The 22,139-nt window shown below is 43.6% G+C and overlaps 1 protein-coding gene across 2 annotated transcripts in view; it reads right to left on the reverse strand.

Moving 5' to 3' along the window:
* The window catches only part of daam2 (dishevelled associated activator of morphogenesis 2), a 95,316-nt gene extending 84,314 nt beyond the window's left edge, over window positions 1-11,002 (reverse strand). The window contains exon 1 of one of the 2 annotated variants that reach the window (XM_071471109.1): window positions 10,834-11,002. The gene's annotated coding sequence lies outside the window, so the exon portion shown is untranslated. The remainder of the gene's footprint in view (window positions 1-10,833) is intronic. The other variant, XM_071471111.1, reaches the window with a different exon arrangement.
* Window positions 11,003-22,139: the final 11,137 nt, after the last annotated feature.

Consider the following 22,139-nt stretch of genomic DNA (forward strand, 5'->3'; position numbering starts at 1 on the left):
CAGGACTACATAACCACATTAGCGAAGAACTTTAAGCATGGGAGTGAATTCACTCTAAATGACTAATTAGTCCATGGCACGACTGGAAAGAACTTGCATCATATGCCATCTGGCAGAGTCAGTGATGATACTTGAAATGAAAGTGAGCAGAGTCCCCTGCTTCAGTTTTCCAACCCATGTAATCTTACAAGTGCAACAAACGAGTTTGCCCTGACACAAAAATATAAACAACCCTCATAAACACAACGCACGCAGATACAGACGCTACCCAAAAATAACCTGCTCTCCATGGTTGCTAGGACATCGTCGGGTCATCTGAGTTTCCCCTGCTGGCTCCTGTCATTTGTTTACCCCCACACTTCCTGAATGCTGATGGCAGATAGTCCTCTGGTTTATACAAGTGGAGGGAGAAGAAAAACAGCACACTGCTCTGAGAGGCTGCTGTGCAATGCAAAGGAGGAAGAGGAGGAGGATTGGGGGGGGGGGGGCAGTATTTTAGTAACCAAGGGAACAGCAATGAGGGAGTCACCTGATGTCCACATGTGATATTCTCCACGAGGGAGTGATGGAGGGTATGTCAGAGGATGATGACGACGATTTTAACAGGCTTCCTTCCCACCTCCGCAAAGGAAACCTAGAATCTACACAAGTACCTGTGTTTTGCATCAGGGTGAGCAGATGAGAAAAAGGGGGTGTTTTGACAGTCACGGCACACACACTGAAAACACCACAGAGCATTAGGTTGGGGTTACTGTTACAGGTGAGTGTAAGAATAACAGGAGTGGAGGGGAGAAGGGATGGCCTGGTAGTGCTTGCAGATGATGGCGAACACCCACAGATGCTAAATCTGGAAAAAGGACACAGTTTATAAGGCAGCACAAATAAACGCCTTGCCTTTCAACAGCCCATTTGAAGTTCACTGCCAGTGCAAACCTGCGCGAGATCAATCTGCCTCTCCGGAGGGATAAAAGCAAAAGGCCCCATTTCAACAAGCCTCTCCAGAGACAGACCCCTATTCATACAGCCTCTGAATGCTTTAGTTGTTGCCAACCACGCGGTTTGTCACTCGGTGAAAAGGAGTTTTTGAAAAGAACTTGCTGGGGATGAAGGATCTATGGCTCAGGTCCACTGTTCAGCTGGTGTTTGTCTGTTTAGTTACTTGATAGCAAAAAGACAAAACCATTTGTCATTGTTCCTGGATCCTTAACTGCACTCACTCATCCATCTCAAAGCTCAAACACAATGAGATGGCAGTTAGCTCAGATGATGTATTAGAGCCTGGGAGCGAGCCTGAAGAACACAGTAAAAGTGCCTGTCACAGCTTTCTATTCTACTTATGAGCTCTGAATAGCAACCATAAAGTCATGACATGATTGCAAAGAAATGCGTGAGAAGCTACAGATGCCAAATTTAGCAATCCAAAAGTCTTAGCAAGAATTATGATGGTGTTGAGCTTATAAAATGTTTTGCTGTTTGGTAATAGCCTTTGGTTTTAATCAGAGCAGGATCACTTGGGAGGTTTTGTATGTATGTATTATATGTTTAACCCATTTTTTGTTCTTCAGGTGAAACAGTTTGGCTTCCAAACCCTGAAGATACAGTAGATGGATAGACAGAATATCTAATAGTGATTACTGGTGAATACTCTGTAGTACATTTCATTTTAAATCTCTCATTTACAAAAGTATTCAGATCCTTCATTCAATACTTTATAGAAACCCCTCTGGCTTCAAGTCTTCCTGGGTAAGTCTCTAAAAGCTTTGCACACCTTGGTTTGGGAAGTAAAGTTTATGCCATTCTTCCTGGCAGATACTCTCAAACGGCATCATATTGGATGGGAAGCGTCTGTGAGTCTGTTTTATTCTTCAGCTCATTGTCGTGCCAAAAAATGAACCATCGCTCCAGTCTCAGCTTGCATGCTCTGTATTTTGCTACATTCATCCTTCCCTCAATTCTGTTGACTCTGCTGAGAAGTACCTCCATTACATGATGCCGCCACCACTGGAGCCTGGTTCTGCCCAAAGAGTTCAGTTTTTATCTCATCAGACCAGAGAATCTTATCCCTCATAATCTCAGAGTCCTTTATATGCCAGAAGTCCAACTGGGCTGTCATATGCCTTTTACTCAAAGTGGATTCCATCTACCGCTCCACCCTACAGGCCTACAGATTGACGGAGTTCTGCTGAAATGGTCTTTCCGTCCAGCAAGTTCTCTGATCTCTGCAGAGGACTTCTGAGGCTCTGAGTCTTGGTCACCTCCCTGATCCAGGCCCTTCCTTGTCACTCACTTTGGACAAACAGACAACTCTAAAAAAAGTCCTGGTGATTTCAAACTTCTTCCACATCATTGAGCTGTGCTCCTGGGAACACTCAAAGCTTTGCAAATGTTTTTATACCCTCGTCCTGATCTTTGCCTCAAAATCATTTTATCACAGTGCCTTCATGACTTGTGTTGTTTTTCCTGCAGTGTGAATTGTGGGAACTTATTTACATGTGTGTACCTTTCTAAACTATGCCCAATGGTTTCAGTGATCCACAGGTAGACTCTAATCAATTTCTAGACACATCTCAAGGATAATCAAAGCAAAGAGGATGCACCTGACCACAGCAAAGTTTTTGATTTTTATAAATGCACTTTTTCATCAAGGATTATTAAAGTGTAGATTGATGGGCCTTTAAAATTAAAATTAAATAAATTGTGCAAAAACTAAAGAAGTCTGAATACTGAACACATCCATCACACCTCTGAAATCGAGGGTGGAGGCAGAAGGCTTGTTTTCTGACAGCCTGTCTTATCTTTAGTAAAGAATGACTATTTATTTGTTGGTCAGCAAAGAGTCGAACACAAGTGAACCAGTGTGGAGTTTAAAGTCTGAGTCAGCAGTGCAGTCAACAGTACAGTGGTTTCACACACTGTACTTTTGACTGTACTGTGGGAATGACACAGAACCTGTACTTCAGGGGAATCCCATGGAAAATAAAACAGGACTCAATGTGAAAATGGAAGCAAATCAATGCCAATGGCAACTGAAGGTATTAAAAAGAAAACTGACATTTCACGCCACAAGCTTTGTTTAATGAGATAACTTACTCAGCCAAATGACATATTATATATATATATATATATATATATATATATATATATATATATATATTTTTTTTTTTTTTTTTTTTTTTTTGTTCTTGAACCAGGTCTCATTAGCAAAACTGCAAACTCAAAGCTATAAACCTTACCTATCACAGGTTCAATATCCAGCTTTGGAGCCAGAGCACATTCTGCAAAGGCAGCCAACGTAAACCCACAACAGTGTGGCTCACTCTCAAAAGTCTGTCACATCAAGATCCATGTCTCGATCTCAGCCCCCATCTGAAGTGAGTGGGGAGTGCTTTTTGCCGGGCTTCTTAACCAGTGTGCGAAAAACCTGAATGATCTCCTCCCCCTGAAAAGATCAACTGTGTTGTTGAGCCTAAATATCAGGGAAGGGGCCCGCTCATACGAACAGCTTAGACAAGTTGTTTGGGACTGACAGACGGGGCAGAGAAATTCTGCTACCACTAGAGGTTGCTGGGAGGAGAGGGGCTCCAGAGCAGTGGTGGGGATCAGCCTCTCTGAGCCTGGAGGAGCCCAAGGGAAAAGGCAGTCCAGAGAGCGGGGGACTCTCACGGACAGTTGAGAAATTTTCCCACAATCAAACACACAAACAGAGCCACACAGGGCAGCGAAAAGGACCCTTGTCCACGATGGAGACAGAGGGAGGGAGGGAAAGAGGAGGACGATTTGATAGTTACAATAACACAGCCTAAAGAAATATGTGCTATACCATATCTCTTGTGAAGAGGCCCCTCACGGTGAACATACTCTATAGACAAACACTGTTCTGTGAAGTGGTCCAGACGAGGACTCAACATTCCTCCAAGCATGTTTAACCTGCAGGTAACCTTAAGCACATTTTAGAAACCCAGAAGGCCGTTATAGGTCTCCACCACATCAGTTGGCCAGACCCGCACAGTTCATTGGTAAATGACCTCATTAAGGTAATCTGTTTTCAGCAGAATCCACCACTACAAATCCCATCTGTCAGGCATTAAACCGGGTGTCAGGCCACTGAGGACATCTGGATTGTTGGTGTTGAGGAGTATAGGCTGATTTATGGAGGATTTGATCCTGGGAAACCAACAATGCAAGATGAAAACTCAAGGGCTGACAATCCAGGTCAAGTGATTTGTCATCAGTATGGCAATAGGGACCAATTCTACTCTGTTTGTAAGCAAAGGAAATTCTCAAAGAGGAACTGGGTGAACTTCGTCAAAACAAAGCCACATGAATGTGGATGTGGATATTGAATGCCATTAAGTACCCAACCCAGCATGTCAAGATAATTGAATCTAAAGCACACAATGACAAAGTCTTTGTAAACAAATCAATTTCCTAGAGGGCCAGCCAGGCAGTTGAATAAGGCCACAGGTCAAAGATCACCTTTGACCACAGGAGTGAGACGTCTATTCTGAACAAATCAGCTACTTTTCCCAATTCCTTAGTGCAGTTCTGACGATTTCAAAAAGGAGAAAAACCAAGAAAATTCACATTAATCCTTTGAGGATACACCTGGTTGATACAAAAGCAGAACCCAACAGCTGACGGCTTTGTGTTTGGATTCTGCAATGTCTGCAGTCAAGTATTCAATCATGTATCCCACTGTCTTTGACCCAAGCCAAGCTCACACACTCTTTCGCTGTGTGATTGATGTCCTTCTACTGGAAATCTAAAGGTTACATCTTGAGAAAATGTGGCATGCAAGCCTCCTTTTCGAGTGGGTCGGCAAAAGTCTTCAAACTTCCTTTTATAGAAGTAACCCCCGGAGCTGGATATCATAGCCATTATAAATAAGAAGCTGGAATGCAGAAGGGGAAAAAATAAACATCCAAGCTGCTGCGTTATCTACACCCAGCTGTGCAGTTTAGAGGCCAATCCTTGGAGATGATGTCACGCTGGCATTGTGTTACTGTTAAAATAGCGTTCCTGTAATTTGTGTGGACACTAATTCATTCAAGGAAAGGCAAGCAAACGCTAGTAAATTCAGCCCTTGAATTAAGGTCACATAACCTTCACTGAAATTGTTCCACAAAGCAGCAATTGCAATGAATGCTAACACTCCCGTGCTGAAAGTATCAGTGAATTAATCGTAAACTCAACTGGCCCAGTGTGAATACAGGTATCACTATGAAATGATCTACCTACATGGATGAGTCTAGGGCATCCAATCGGTGGCAAAAACAGGTCACAAGATCCAATCAGAGCATACAAGAAATTGAAAGAAATTTCTGTGGGTACTTAAATGACCTCAAGGTGTATTTATGGTTTAAATACAGTAGTACCATGGAGTGAGGACCAACGGAGGAACAGCTCCAGGTTCAGCTTTTCAACATCAAGTCAGAGGTAAAGTGAGTGCGAGAAGCAGAGGTGAGGGGAAACACGCAGGCGAGAGAATACAGGGAGACGCACTGGAGATTTGATAAACGATTCCACATGTGCTCCGGATCCCAAGTGAAAGAGCTGCTTTGTGCTCAGCGAGGTAGCACGCGCACAGGTCCCGAGTTCTGCGAGTAAGGGGTTTGGTAGCCCGAGTCTCAACCCTCCATCCTGCAGCCTATTTTGACGGGAGCTAATTGCCTGTGACTACATGGAGACAGGGGACCGAAACAACCGTTGCATTGAGTTAGGTTTGCGTGTGTGTGTGTGTGTGTGTGTGTGTGTGTGTGTGTGTGTGTGTGTGTGTGTGTGTGTGGGTGGGGGGGGGGGGGGGGGGGGGGGGGGGTAAGAGGGTAAAAGGAATCAAGATTGGGAACAAGCAGGGAGAGGTGGGGGAAGGAAGTGAAGACATATTAGTATACTCTGAACCTGTATTACCCCCCCCCCCCCCATGTTAAATCACTCCCAGTAATGGGGAAATAACTCCTCAAGACATTAAAGAGGTAATCTTATGTGAGTATCAGCTCCCTGTGTTTAGCCCTGATATGAGTGAAAAGTCAATCAACCATCCATCCTGTGCACTTAACACAAAATACCACCTTTACTGTGGCCACAATGCATGGTGAAACAGAGTCTCAAATGGCCTCCTAATTTATACCAGTGATGGAAACATGCAAGTCTAATCAGGTAGTCAAGGCACCAAGCTACTGTTTCCAACAACACTACAGTGGCATGAGCACACAAAAGCCCAGCTGACAATGATACACTGTGCAGAACTGCGAGGACAGGACTTGAGGTGTCTATTCTATAATAAAGTTTCTGGGGTTTATTTGATTTTAATTAACCACATGATTGCATAACACCTTTTTTTGGGAGGGAGTGGGCATGTGTGGTGAGACTGAGAGGAAATAAGACTATGGGGACACATTTGAGGAGGAGGGAAAAGGAGGGGTGGTGGAAGAATGCAAAGTGTCCTGCACTGTTTTGTTTTATAGATCCCATTGGAAAAGGAAGTTTCCTCCTTCAAGGAAGAGGTGTGACACATGAACCAGTGATGTTGTTTTTTCCAGTCAATTAGGGCAAATAGATTCATAGTAGCTGCACAATCACAAGGCTAGCGGTGCGTTCATCTCACGCTTGTCACTGACACAGCAGATATCATTTTGATCTATTTTTTACAATCTCTATTTTTGATTTTTATTGTCACATTTTTATACACGTGCAATCGCATCAAGAGGCTTAATTTACACTCCAAGTCTTTTTCCTTTCCATGGTACAGTGATTACAGTGCATACTGGGCTCAGAGCACTTCCAAAACACAGGTGACCTACAACTCTGAGCACATCCTGTGCAGACACAAGCAGCATTAAAGCTGCCGCTACTGCTTTGCTAACATGCTGCCCACACTACACTACACAAAGCAGGTAAACCTGGGAGATATTCAGATTACTGGGATGAGGTGCCGGCACATGTTCATTAAGATCATATCATAGACAGCTTCATGGGTAAAGGCCATGCTGATCTGATGCAAATGATTTCTAGCATACCCGGGCATTCCTGCTACGCTGCAGTTCCTCTCCAATTCAAGTTCCTTAGAGCAGAGAACAGCCTCACTTTCTGTATGGGAGAAACAGACCAGAGCCTGTTGCAGGTCCTGCACACTGATCCCCTGTGGCCAGGACTGGGCTACAAAAAAAAGCTGAGCAAAAGCTGAACTCAGGCCATCCCTTCAAGTAAAAGAAACACTGAAGAATCTGTCATCGTCTATCTTTTTATTTTGAGACAAGATCGTCTATCTAAATCTCCGGTATTTAATGTAGCGTCCCCATAAAATCAACCATATGACCTTTGTGCATTTATCTAGTTAAACTTCCAAAACTTAAACCTTTAATTTTTTTAATCTAATCTACCAAAAAGCAGTGCAAGTTATTTAAATATATAAACAGGATTATGATCTCAGTTCTCTCACAGTGAGCGCTGGATGTGCCCTTAACTCTCCTAGTTTTGAGGGTGCTTCTGTGCACATGTACAATTTGTGCCTCACGGTAGATTTTAAAGTCTGACAGCTAGCAGTAAATGTACTATTCATTCACACACACAACATGAGGCCCATTTGAAGAAGCACCCTTCTTTTCAGAGATTTGACACTGCATATGCAAGTCTAATTCAGGGTGTAAAAATACAGATGCCTCCTGCTGCAAAAGAAAATGTGTAACCACATCAGTTTGACTTTTTTTTTGACATGCACTCAGAAATGAAAGTGCTAGTAAAGTGCGAGAGGTGGGATGACCACTTGTGACTGAGGACTGAGGCAACACTGTGCCTGGTATAGAATTAAACACTCCACACAGCTAATTACACCCAGGCGCCTTCACTCTGCTTCACTCTGCGCCAGAAACTCTGAACAGATACAGTAAGCCAGCATGCTGCCTGCCTATCCACCGCACAAAGAGGGGAGTGGGCTGCAGCCAGGAGGGAGTATGCATGTGCTGTGGCCACTCAGTGTGTTAGTGATGAGTTAAGAGTAAGGAGGAAAAAGAAGAGCCTGCAGCTGGCAAACTGACCAAGTTTTATCAGGCGAGACTGGGACAAAGCCATTGTCTTGGAATGTTACGAGGTGAACTGCAAGGGTGCAAGTGATGATCAGTATCTACTGCATATTGTCCTATAAAAGTCACGTTTAGAACACATACTATGCATATCTAAGATCAGACTGCCTTTACCAAATCATACAAGGAACCAGTGAATTGGCTGCAGATATGCATTTACAATAAGCGCTGCACGGAAGATGCAGCCTCCCTGCAGCAGGCACAAGCCTCCAGCCTGCCTCAGCTCCTGCCTCATCCTGCCCGCCACACCAGATTCTCACCTTACTGCCCCAGCAGGCAGGAGCAACTGCCAACCAAAACACCTGGCCTTGGTGGAAGTGAGTAAACCTCCACCTCAGTGGCTGGTTGGGAACAATGGCCCTGTCTTTTCCCTACTGGCACTCCCCCCCTATGGCAGAGGAGCTTAGACTGGGCACTCTGATACCTGGTAACACACATGCAGCCACCCTGAGCTGAGCAAGGCTTCCAGTCATCCTTCTGCCCACAGACACATACAACACGCGCACAAGCAAAAGTCCTGTACCTTCCACTCAGTCAGCAGGGTCACAGCCAGAGGCAGAACACCTCAGCCCAGTGGCCTTGTTACTTTTGGATATCAAACCTATTTTTCTTCCCTCACTCCCCTCTGAAAACACACAGGTAGCTGGATTATGCACTATAATCAAAACAGTGGACCTAAAAATACTCCGGCCAAATTGCTGGAACAGCTGCTCTGGTCAGACTTGAGAGTAAACAGACAAATATCCCTGTTTTATATTTATGATTTTACATGCACGAAGCTGAGTCTGTGAAAAAGCTTAAAGCGTATTAAAAGCTCAGTGGACTTCAGCTCTGCTTAGAGATATACAGCCGGCTATAGTGCAGGACTTTTCAATAAATCCATCCATTGCTGACATCCATTAACACAAGTCAGGGGTTCAGTGGGCAGCCTATTGATGCATGTAAAGTATGTGCATTACACATTGTTAAAAATTCCTCCAGCAGCCTTACATGGACAAATCCTGCAAACCACTTACTCCCAATGGGTTAGCATGATTAAAATGTCATTTCTATGTCATAATCCACCCCAATCCTTTCACCCATAATCATTAGTTTTATTTTTATTTTTTCTCTATTTTTCTTATTTCTCTGAACTGCTGCCAAACAGTTAAGAATCACTGTGGCTTTACTTGATGCTCCCAAGCAGCACAAGGCTTGATCCAGTAGGAGGAATGTAGCAGATGCTAAGTACTCCTTAAGCAAAGCTGTGTGGGTGAGGAGGAGGGGATGATTTTGTGTTTAGCATGGTGCTGCGCTTGTAAAGCCTCAACAACTGGCCAAGAGGACCCAACGCTGCATCACTGCCAGATGTTCAGTGAGATTAAATAGCTCTTGATGCCTTCCCATCCCATAAACTGACTGGCAGCGTGGGTTTTAAGAGGTACGGATGCCCTCAAGAGTACAAGCATTTACCTTAATTCTCCTGATTTGAAAAAAAAACAACTGCAGAACAATGTGTTTTTATTTGGAATGAAACAATTTAGAAACCGGTGTGAGACTCAGCCGGCAGCAAACGGCACTGTGCAGATTCCTCTCTGATATCTACACAGCCACGTTGTGAAGACACATGTGTTTTGTGTTACACAGAGAATATTTTGACACGCTGATGTCTGCGTGTAAAACACAACCTGAAAAGTTCCTCTGGCCAAATTTAGCTCAGGAGAATAGGAATATCTGCCCTCTGCAAGAAGCAAGTTATTTAATCTGATACTGATCCTAACAGTCACAGTTATATATTTCTTTATCATTTATTATCACTGTTATTGGTGCAAACATTAAAATATCTTCCATGGAGGTGATATAATTCCATTTAACAAATAAATTTAGATTTAGTACTTTTTTTTTTTTCTTCAAACTTCTAGTTCAACACATTGACATTCCATTTTCTTCTGGAGAAGAAGCAGGAGTAGCTCACTAAGACTACAAACCTTTCACTTGATTTGCACAAGACTTACTGGTAAGACTACACAACAAGCCTTGTAATGAACAGACTGTCTTTACTTTTTTTTTTCTTTTTTTGCGGTATGACAGAGCAGTGGAGGCGGCGCAGCGCCCTCTTTGGACGGCCGCAGGAACTCACGTCTCCCCGCTCAGCCCAGCGGCAGCGCAGCCGCCCGACGTCCAGGTCAAAGGCACTGCGCACCATGCGAACGCGGTCCAGCGGTAGAAAAACATGTTGGTGCCACTAACTGATAAATGACAGCCTAACATCACTGTCACCTCATCTGCAAGGACAACCTGCCAGATGCAGGCGCGCTGACATGCGCAAACCGCACAGAAATGACCCAGTGCGCGTCTGACGGCGGTCAATTACGTGTCTGTTTCAGGCGATATTAAGTCATTCATCATTTCCCCGTTCATATCGATGCCGTCAGCGGACTGTCAGGCTTTAAATCAGCTGCTGGGTCTAAATTGGCAGGTTGAGGAGTAAAGAAAATTAAAAAAAAAAAAAAAAACACCAGCCACACAAATCATATTTTCGTCTTAAACCGTAGGAGCGGTGGTTAAACCTTATTTTAAAATGGACAGTCAGCCAACGCGGCTGACCCCGCCGGTCCTTCCATCACTCCCCTCTCCTCTACATCCAGACCTCAACCTGGCGACGTCCAGCCGACGGCTCCCTCTGCATCCACGGCTGCTGAGGGGGAAGCCGGGGTGAGCACCATCAGTGGTGCCGCTCACTTCAGCTCGATGTGCGAACCAGCTGTCAACTTACCTTCCAGCTTCGCCGCGGAGAAACGGTCAGTGTGCGTTAGTAATAATCCCTTGCCGCTGTCACCAGGCGAATGCGAGGCGGAAAATCAGTGAGTGAGGGCTGGACAAACAGAGAGCCGCTGCCCCGCGCTGCCGACCGTACGAGCCTGCTCATTCAGCTGAATGATAGTGGAGAGTGAGGGAACTGACATGTCGGTCAAAACAGCAGCACCACGCCCCCCTCTTAAAGCTACCGCACTCAGCCTCTCCCTGTGTGTGTGCGTGTGTATGTGTGTGTGCGTGTGAGTGTGAGTGTGAGTGTGCGTGTGCGCGCCTCTGTGTGTGTTGAAGAAGATGTGAGCACAATCAAAATCAGACCACACTGTTACAAGCCCCATTGCCACTTCATTAATGATGAATTACCCTGTTCATGTTTTTATTGCCACCAATAAATAATCCAGCAGCCAATGACATGTTGCTCCTGTGCAGGTAAAGGGCAGCTGCAGCTGTGCAATACATTTCTGAAAAGTAATATCATAACCTGTTCGTCAAGTAGTTACCACAAATCCTACCCCAGCTATTGTGCAATTAGTGCGTCTACAAGCAGAAACACACTACAGATTTCCTGTTGGCCTCGGAAATACGTTTCCCAAACATAATGTGAAGGTCTTGCTGCCCCAGCTGCTAAGCATTTAATCCTCTGAAATATGAAGAAACAGTATGACTGGCTGTGTTTTGATCTCCTCGCAGCCCATAATCCTTCATTAATTGCAAATTCTGGGCATCCACTTTGACCTGGGCTCAAACGTGGACATCAATACTAATTCCATGTGTTTGAGAATGAAACAAACCCTGCTGCAATGTTGAGCATTTGAGATAATACCTCAGCAAGAAATTTGTTTGCTAAAGGTCAGTAAACAGGACTGAGTGTTGCTGAAGTGAATTGGATGGCCTGAACTGAACTCTTCACGATCCGTTGTTTGTACCCATGAACTGCAAAATGGTTCACACGGTGGAAAGTATGCCTGGCTGAGTGTAACTCTGACTGACGTCTGTCAGGAAACATGTTCAGGCCGTGAAGAAATATGTTTAGAGCCTGGCAGGTCACCAAGGCATAACCAGAGCAGTGTTTTCTGTCAACAGATGAAGATAATGACTTCATAATTTACTTTAACAAAAAGCCACAACAACTTAAATTAGCAACAGAAATCTTTTTTACAGAAAAGGTTAAAGGGTAATTTCAACACTTTCACACCTGGAGTTCCCTTTTACATGTCGTGAGGACTAGTCCACAGCCTGTGATAATAGTTGTACACGGACTGCACTGCACTTATATGGTGCTGTTCTTGCCTTATCGACCAATCAAAGCCCTTTACACTACAAGCCTTCACCCATTCACACACACATTCATACATCACATCCAGACACCGATGGAACAGCCATCAGGGGCAACTTCGGGTTCAGCATCTTGCCCAAAGACACTTCAACATGCAGACTGGAGGATGACCTGCTCTGCCTCCTGAACCGCAGCCGCCCAATGTCTATAACACCTTCTGTGGCTCTGCGGGAAGATTTTATTGCATTGTGGGAAATGTAGGATCTAGCTTTTTCGGAGCAGCTTTCATACAAGGGACTAAATGCCAGAGACTGGCCTGTAAAAAATGATCCCATAGGTTGTCTGTGATTGCCATTGATTAAGACCCACGGTTGTGTTTATTGGTGAGCAGCCTCTAGTAATTATGACAGGAGTAAAGGAGGAAGTTACATGATGTACTCTACTACTATAGAGCGACAAAGTCCTCATTAGAAGGAGGAACGTTGGTGGATGATTTTCACACAGGAAACTACTGTTTGTTTCCCACATGAAACTGACAGTCAACATTGTTTCTTTTATCCATGACCACTCCACAACCTCAACTGCATGCATAATACTGACAAGAAAGGTCCTCTAACCTTAAGGAAGTATTTTGGTTTAACCCTAAAGCACAATGTTGTTGCTGATTGGAGGAACCCTTTAACGAAGGCATTTAGCTAAAAGACAGCCTTTAATTTCTGCAGGTTAATGATGAGGATGCTGTTTCATTTGCTTACCATACATTTGCATTTTGTCTCCATAAATATGACAGCAAATTAGCAGTCCAAGCAGAACATTAAAAAAAAGGTGCAGAGAGCAGTGCTGACTTGCATGATTTTCATGTCATTAATGTAATTGAAAAAGTAAAACCTTCCCGGAAACCAGTTTTAGATGTTGATTTTACAAGTTGCCTGCACCAACACTGTGTTTATATGGTGACAAAATGAAAGTTGAAACAGCACTGCTACCTGCATTGTTTGGCATTCCTTAAATGCCTTCATGCTATTAGTCAGAAACACTCTCCAAAGCTGTTAGCACTGCATGTTGCTGATTTGAACTCTTCCTTGTTCTTAATAATCCAGAGCAGATAATATTCTCCATAACGTGACTTTCAAAATTTAAAGATACTTGGTAGCTTCAGCATTTATCACAGAGTGATTTCACTTTCTCGGCAGATATAAATGTGTCAGCTACTGTAAGTGTCAAAGTTTTAAGATGGCATGTGTGTGTGTGTGTGTGTGTGTGTGTCTTTCATGAGCGGACAGACAGAGTGGAGCTGTTCAGTAGCATGGCGGCTTGGCCTGTCAAAGCCAGGATGACATTATCCAGAGGAAGCCAGTGATTCAGCCCCTGGGAGAAAACCAAGAAGGAGGCCTCGATTAATCTTTTCAATTTGGCAAAACTGGGGGGAGGTCAAATCTATAATCCAGAGCAGATAGTATATCATGGGGGAGTTAGGTTTTTGTCAGATAATGATACTCAGTCAGTAACTTTAACCTGAGTGTTTTAGCCTGACCCCCAAAACTCAGCCAGTGAATTAGAGATGGTGAAATGTGGACACACACACACACACACACACACGTGACATGGTGCCAGGAGTCAGTTCAGACTTATCTTAACCGCTCTGTTGTCTGGAGGGACAAATATCCAGGGACAAATTGTATGACATATAACATTATATAATTGACCCGCAGTGAACAGTGTCTTTAGAGATGGTACCGCAGATAAGTATTTTTCCAGTAAGCGGGGATATCTGTCCAGGTTTTACACTGACCTCAGAGAGACTAGTGGGAAACAGACACAGACGAAATCATTGCTCAAATACATTTGGAATTTTTTCAATTTTGTAAGACATGAGGAATGCTGGATTTCCAGATCTTGTAAGAGAAAGGGCCACTTCTGAGACTGCTGGAGTGTCCAGGCAGACAAATCAAGCACGCCTTAAACCATTGTAATAATTCTAAACTACATAGCCTTTATATCACTGCTCAGCTCTGCCACAGAAAGCCAAGACTAACAGATTTGGTTACAGGAGGACTCTCTGAGTGTCCATCAGACAGGAGCCAGGTTGTTTGCAGGCAGCTGACAGGGCTGCAGATGTGAAAATATCCAGTCAACACCAGCATCTCAGGGGTGTCTGGGAGAGGAGAAATGGTGCTAACTGAATTCACACATGTCCATTTAGTGCACACATACACACAGATGCACACATGAAATTGTGTACTGTGAAACTTGCAACTCCACAAGTTTTGCACACAAAGAGCAGTTTATATGTCACAGAGTTATGTAAAACCTTTGAGAAAATAACTCCTGATAATGTCATCAGGATGTTGCCATCAGACTGGGCTTAGAGACTTCAACTTGTGAGAGAGAAGCTGTGTTACAAACAGGGGGGGTGAAGTTTCAAGGACCAACTAGGGAGTTGCATTATGGGAAGTGTAGGGGATTCAGGGGCCACATCATTTGAGGGTTGCATTTGAAGGCAAACTGATTGCGCCACACCGGCGCGACTAGGCTGTCCCATTTCAGAGGCTTCATCAAATGTGACGAGAAATGCGTCTTCCAAAGGATACAGCTGGTGATTTTTTCTTTCACTGACGAGCCCCCCAACCCTAATTAAAGTGCAGTGCTTCATAGCTGGAGTACACTTTTAAAGACTAGAGTGGGACCTCTTTTGGAACTGTACAAATGTAAGCAGGTTCAAATATTCAGGTCAGGCTGTCAGACATTATAAGTTTTGTGAAAGTTTTGTGGGAAAGGACACAAAACCAGCAGCCTTAGGTACAAATAACTGTGGGTTATTTAAGCTTCATTAAGCTCTGAAGCAAAAAATTACATTTAATCTTCAATTCTTAATATTTATCTGGATCAAAGTAAAGGAGCGTGTCCATTCACTCTGTGGGTTGCAACTGCATGATATGATGGCTCTCCACATGCAGGATTGCTTGTCAGATCTACTTCCTGGGATAATGCCTTGGTGCCCTTGACCCAGGGCACTTACAAAAAATTGCCTGAGTAACAAGCCAGCTGAATAAATGACTGAAACGCTCAATGCAAATGGGGAAAATTGCTCTGGTAAGTGTGTCCGTTCAGCCATGGGAGTGATGATGGAAAATACAAGGGAGCTGCTGTTGGGGGAACGACTTCATGCAATCAAAATGACAAATCTTTGTCTGAAGCAGAATATTCCTGAGCATGTTTATTCACAGGTGTGGTCAGTTTGCTGAAGAGGTTTGCTCAGGATATAAGAAAAAGAATAAGAGCACAGTAGATCACTCTAGAATGAAGGATTAAATGGGTTAAAAGCCACGTTTTGGTATCTTTGCCAATAAATAGAAAACCTAGCCACAACCTTATTTTACTAAAATAAGTATTCTGGTATGAGTCATTTGTGAATGCTCATCAGATGAGGCTACAATTAAACCCAAAAACTAAAGCAATCAATGTCTCTCTAGACAAAATGTTGACATCTTACACTACTGAAAACATCAGTCTGTTTTGACCAGGGCTGTAGTCAAGAAATACTGAGGTCAAAGGTGCCCCCAAAACATGCAAAACTATTAATCCACCATTTATTGGTTCCCTTTAAAGGCACACACTTGCTAGAGAAGCAGGCTGAAAGGCTAAATGTGGACAAAGAAGTGACAGAGCAGCACCTACCCCCTCCCTCCCAACAGGTCAGGCCAGGGTTGTACAGGCAGCTTCAAGATGTAAATGCATGCAGCTGTTTGAGTTTGAGCAAGGTTCTCAGTGAAACTTCCCTGTATGAATAAAGGAATAAAAATATGCTATATACAGACAGTATACATGTTGTAAGGCTACATATACTGTAGATATAGACTTTTTGAATTTGTATAATCCTTAAATTCACCAGGCACCATATAAGTGCTAATGTGTCACCTTAAAGGTTTCCTGTGGAGTTTTTGTCCTATAGTAGAATGATGGAGCAGTTTTTGGTCCCAGTGGAGGGGCCTGACTAAGAGCTATTGTCAAAATCCTAATGGAACAGCACTGACAGAGCTGCAGCACCTCGCCCCAAAACATGGGAACCTGTGGCCTCCCAGGTCTGGCTGGGAGAGGCACTTGCCAGCGAGTGTCTGGTGGCCGGGTCTTGAATCATGGAGCTGAGTTGGGCTCAGCCCAAAACAATAACATGAAGCTGCTGTCTTGTGGGCTCAACACCCGCATGGATGGGTGTTAGGATTGGGTGTTTTGCAAGCTGGGTGACGGGCAAAGGCAGGGACCTAGGTGTGCCGATTCCTGGCATTGAAGACTGGTGCTAGGGACATGGAATGTCACCTCTGTGATGGAGAAAGATGAGGTGTCTGGGATGCCCTGAGAGACAGAGTGAGGAGCTGTGACATCTGGAGGGAGCTTGGTGTGCTCCTTCATGTTGAGAGAACCCAGTTGATGTGGATCGGGCACAGGATTAGGATGCCTCTTGGGCATCCTCCTCTGGAGATTTTTCTGGGTATGCCCAAATGGAAGGAGACCCCAGGGTAGAATCACAAGTTGCTGCAGGGATTACATGTCCCATCTGCCCTGAATACCTTGGGATCCCCCCAGGAGGAGCAGGAAAATGTTGCTGTGGAGAGAGACATCTGGTATATCCAGCTTAGCCTGCTGTCTGGATAAGTGGAAGAAAATGGATGGATGGATGGATGGATGGATGGATGGATGGATGGATGGATGGACATAACATCTACAGACAGACTATATGTACCAATATAAATGAGAGGTAGTGCTGCTGATGTTTCAATACAGAAAGGACAGAGGCAAACCATTTCAAACACTGGGAAGCTGAAAGCCACTGTCACATTAATTTACAGAGAGCTTCCTGTTCCTCCTCACCTGACATGTTCTGAACCGTTGACCTGGCTGTGCTGTCTAACACAGCACAGAGACCCCCTATTGTCCACTAAACTGCATGCTCTGCTGCTTTTTGTCTAACCCATACTGACGCACGTACACAGACATGCACATAGTATCTATTTCCTCACCCACTCCACCGCTCCTCTTTCTGATGGAGGCTGAAAGACAGAGGGAGAATGAGCAGCTCAAAGTCATGTGTATGTGTGTATGTGTAAGAATCAATAAATTACCACTCTGCTCTATTTCTGGATGTGTATGTCTACCTGGGCTTGGCTTCCGATTATCCTTCATCTGCCAACTCATCTGTGCACCTGTGACTCATCAGCCCATCAACTACACCTGAAGCAGCAGCATATAAGCCACAGTCCATCACTACCTCTCCTAGTTTTTTCCCCAGTGAGACTTCCTTGTAACCCGTGTTGTGTTTTCCCTAGTTGATCCAGTCTGTCTGTGCTTCAGATTGTCATCTCTGGACTTCCTGGTTTGCCTGTCACGCTCAGCCTTTATCTGTCTCTTGTGCCAGGCTCCAGCACAGACCTCGACCGTTTCCACGCTGTTCATTACCTGCCCTGGCACTCCTACTCTCGCCACCGCCTGCACTGCTCCACCATCTTGGATCAACTGAATTACCAAAGCTTACAATAAACTTTTACTGTTTTTTTACTTTTACTCTTCCTCTGCCTCTGAGATTTGGGTCCACACGTTTAAACCTGCTCCCTTTTAAATTTCCTGGCTGTTATCAAAGTCTCTTTACATTTGCCTTTAATTCAGTCTATGTTGCACAGCAGTGGAATTAATACTGTATCTCTGCTGTTTATGTTCAAACTGATTGTGTGTGTGTGTGTGTGTGTGTGTGTGTGTGTGTGTGTGTGTGTGTGTGTGTGAGTGTGTGTGTGTGTGTGTGTGTGTGTGTGTGTGTGTGTGTGTGTGTGCGCGCGCACATGTACATTGATGTTGGCAGACATTGATTACCAACAACAGTTAGTGAAGAATGGAATTTGCTTCGCCCTTTGGGTAACTGAAAAACGAAAACAAAATAAAGCAGCATCCGCACACACACGCTCTGATCTCTTCAGTTTGGCCTACTTGGTAGTGACACATTCCTAGTAATCAATACACAAAGTCATTGTTGCTATGGAAATATCCTCAATGAACTGTCCCTGTTTCTATTTGTGCCACAGATGCTATGATACAGTGAGACATGACGACTGCTGGACTCACACTTTTTGCATTGAAAGCATTGTGTAACCAAGTGGTCAACAATCATAGCAATAATATTTTCAGCAGAACCGTGCAGCCAATCTGACTTTCCAGCGCTTTTTCAACATCAAAAATCTTTTGTGATGTGAGCATGGATTGGCCTTGTCAGGTGTGACACATCATGGGGTTGGCCGTGGGTAACAGTGACATAACGCAGCTTATTGTGTGAGGAATGGCATGTAACAACAGCAGCCTAATGCACAGTCCTGAATAGCACTTCAAAGGCAGCTGAGTTCAGCACTGCAAGGTATTTCATTGTAATTCGACCACGCTGCGGAGGAGAGGAATTTGGATGCTAGAATCCTCCATGGCAGCAGGAATTCAGTGGACCTACAGGGACTCTCATGTCAAATTCCCACTCAGACCATTACAGTCAGCCTGAAAGCGTTCCCGCCATGCTTACATAACGCTGTATGTGTGCTGAACCATCACCTGGGCTTGGCTTGAGTTGGGAAGTGAAATTGGACAGAAAGTTGCTGGCTCTGGTCAGTTGTGGCTTGGAAAAAGGTGAAGAAAATGGATTTACTGTAGAAGTTCAGCCAGTGTTTCCAATGCCTTACAGTTCCTTTAGCAAATACGTTTGTCATTCCAGCTACAAATATTCCTCTAGTGCTCTTTCAACCCTGTCTCTCATTTCACATCAGTTTATTTTCTCTCCATTCCTTGACTCCCCATCTCTCTTCTCCTGCTACTTGACAAGAACAGAAACTCACGAGGAATTTCCAAAATAACTTAACTTTTGTTTTCATTATACACATGTTCTCGCTGTTTCTTTCCTGTCCTCTGTGTTCTTGCCTCTCCCATCTGCTTGACAGTTGAGAAGTGAAGATGTGGGCTCTGTCAAACCCAAGTTTGTTCTATTTATACTGTGAAGTCAGAGTGGTTAGCTCTGTATTCAGAGCTCCAGGCCATGGAGGGAGGGCCTAATCCACCTTCTTTCCCCGCCACCAAGTGTCACCAGGCCAGCAGGACCGCCCCGCCCAGTCCTGTCCCTGCCCACTGTCCAAGCTCCTGACCACATGCGGCTGGGCTGAAGTGATGGAGTGGATGGAATGAATGGGCAGGAGGGAGGAGAGGGGAGGGAGAGCCACTAGACAAGCACACACACTTTGAAGTGTATGAGAAGCTATAGAACAAGCAGCAAAACCTGGTATGTGGTCATTCCCTTCATATCCATACTTGTAAGTGAATAACTGCCTTTTCCATCAGTGCAAGTTGAGAAACATCTTTTCCAAAAGATATTTCCAGAAAAATGTACACAAACATCTGAGGAGAAAGGAAAAAATAATGACTAAGGAAATGTTTTAGTAGTTACTTACACAGATTGCTCAAGATGAATTCCAAGGGTCTAAAGTAAGAGACAAGAGAGATTTCTGGGCTGCAATCAATGAAAACTCTTGACATAATCTCCATTATGTAAAGATGGCCTAAAAATTGCACATTGCAAAAAAAAGTGCCAATCACAGAAGTTGCCATAAAAGGAAAAGGTATGCATCAGATTTTCCAGGCAAATGGATTTGTTGTACATGCCAGGAATAGTTTAAGAACTACTTTGATGAGTATTTGTCAATCTGTTATCAGGAGGCCATCAGAAACAGTTATGTGATAACATAATATTTACGGACAGGAGGAAATATAAATCAAGATAATCCTCATGAGCCATTACACAGCAAAGGCACTAGAGGGAACTGGGAGTTAAAATGTCTTATCAGTGGATTTTGATTATACTGTTGCATTTAAATACATAAATCCGACAAAATATTTCTTCAAGGTCAAACATTTGTCTTTGCACTCGATTTTTATTTAATCTTTCTTTAAGATGACAAACAGTTGCCTGGCAGAAGCATTTTCATGATATGGCTTTTTTCTCTCCTGACTCTGGATTGAATTTTACATTTTCAGATTGCCACATGGAAAGAGTTCACAATATTCTGCCTGTGGAGAAACAGAACTTATTTACGGTGCAGAGCAAAACGTTCCTAAACAAATCATTCAAACGTATATAGTTCTTAGTTTCACATTTCCTGGAGTCTTCTTCGTGCTGACAGATCTAAAAAATGCCAAATGTCACCCTGTCCATGACTTCTTGCTCATCCCAGAGTCCATCCCACAATATTGCTGGTCTTTGAGTCTTGGAGATTCATATACAGTATTTCAGGAATGCAGACTGAAGTCTGATATGCCTGGGCCTAGCAAGCATAACAGAGGGCAGAAGCCTCAGAGAATAACACATAACCAAAGCCCTAAAGAATTCCCTTGGACACGGCTACAAACCAGAAAACTGTGCACTTGAGGGGAAGACAGGAGAGCTGCTGAAACCCCAGACTTAAATAGCACAGACTCTCCTGCTGGTGACTGCCTGACATAGACACTCAGCACTTTGGTTTGTGCTGCTTCTGGACAGAAATTGTACTGTATACTATTATATTTTAGCATCACACACTCATGCAGATGTACATATTATGCACACAGTCAGTTTGTATAAGTAAGTCAAAAGCAGCTGAGACATGGTGTTAAATCTTGAAGACGTTTTGTCACAAAGCCGCACTAATCAATATTGTGCACTAACAGTGAATCATATTAATGTGTATAATACAAGAGAAGTCACTGATGGTAAGAGAATTATCATCTCACACTGCAGTTCCCTCATGTTGCTCTTTAGTATGTTTCAGCTCATTGTTTTTTTTTTTTTTTTTTTTTTTACTGTTTCAGTTCAGTCCCACTGCAGTCGCCATCTCCAGTGACAAAGCCCAGTAAAACCACTGTGCAATACCTGCCCCTCAGCAGACAGCAGACAGACAAAATTAGCAACCACCTGGTGAATACAGTGCTAGCTACTAAAGACTCAGATATTTCCCTCAGTAGTAGAGTATGTGGAGACCAAAACAGAACTAAGGGGAGAGTGAAATAGTGGAATTAAATCTGTCAGATGGCCAGACACCCAGCTCCTAATAAATAAAAGCTAATGTTGCCTGGCAGACTGCTGGGCATGGTCAGGACAATGTTATGTTTCCAGCCTGTTTTGCTGCACTGGGGTGGCCAAAAAATAAAATAGAATAAAATAACTGCAGCTTCAAAGTGGCTCCTTCAGTTCAACTGATGAGGAAGGATCACAGGCATTTAATATCTCATCATTACCACATCATTACATATATGTATATATATATATATATATAACAAAGCCTCCCCTCTGATTGGCTGACTGTCACCAACTGATTGGCTCCAGAGAGAAGCCTGAGAGAGAAAAAACTACACCGAGATGGTTTTTGATTGTTTAAACCACAAATATATTCTCATGGACAATAACTCTTCAAATAAAACAGCGAAAAAGTCTGAAATATGGCACCTTTAAGCAATCTGATGTCTTTATTATTTTAATGTACAGTATGTTAATGTAAATTGTAATGTATGCTATTTCTACTAAACTCTTATTGCTTCTACCATGTAGAAAAATGTTAGGACCAGTGGTGGCATGTTAAAAATAGGATGCATACCCCCAAACCTGCATGTATAGGTCACTGCACAGACTGACCCACTCTCACCACAGTAACAGAATATAAATGTTTCTGTTCAGTCACTTTGCAAAAGCTGGTGTTCAAAACCTTTTCCCAGGCTGACTTGATATAGCTGTGTAGGATTGGTGTGTATAGATGTTACAGAGGCTGCAAGGTAGTAAGAATTCAGTATAACTGAAAGTGGTGTTATGTGGTGTTATGTGTACATCTTCTTGATAGTTTTGGTCCCCATGTCCAACTTTTAAAAAACATGATTTTCCATTCACCTCTGTACATCTCCTGTATGTGTGATGACACTTGGCAGCTTACAGTATAAGCAAGGTCACA

The sequence above is a fragment of the Trachinotus anak genome, unplaced genomic scaffold (genome assembly GCF_046630095.1).
Source record: "Trachinotus anak isolate AG129_WGS33_773 ecotype Australia unplaced genomic scaffold, CSIRO_AGI_Tana_v1 ptg000033l, whole genome shotgun sequence".
In the NCBI taxonomy this organism is placed as follows: Eukaryota; Metazoa; Chordata; class Actinopteri; order Carangiformes; family Carangidae; genus Trachinotus; species Trachinotus anak.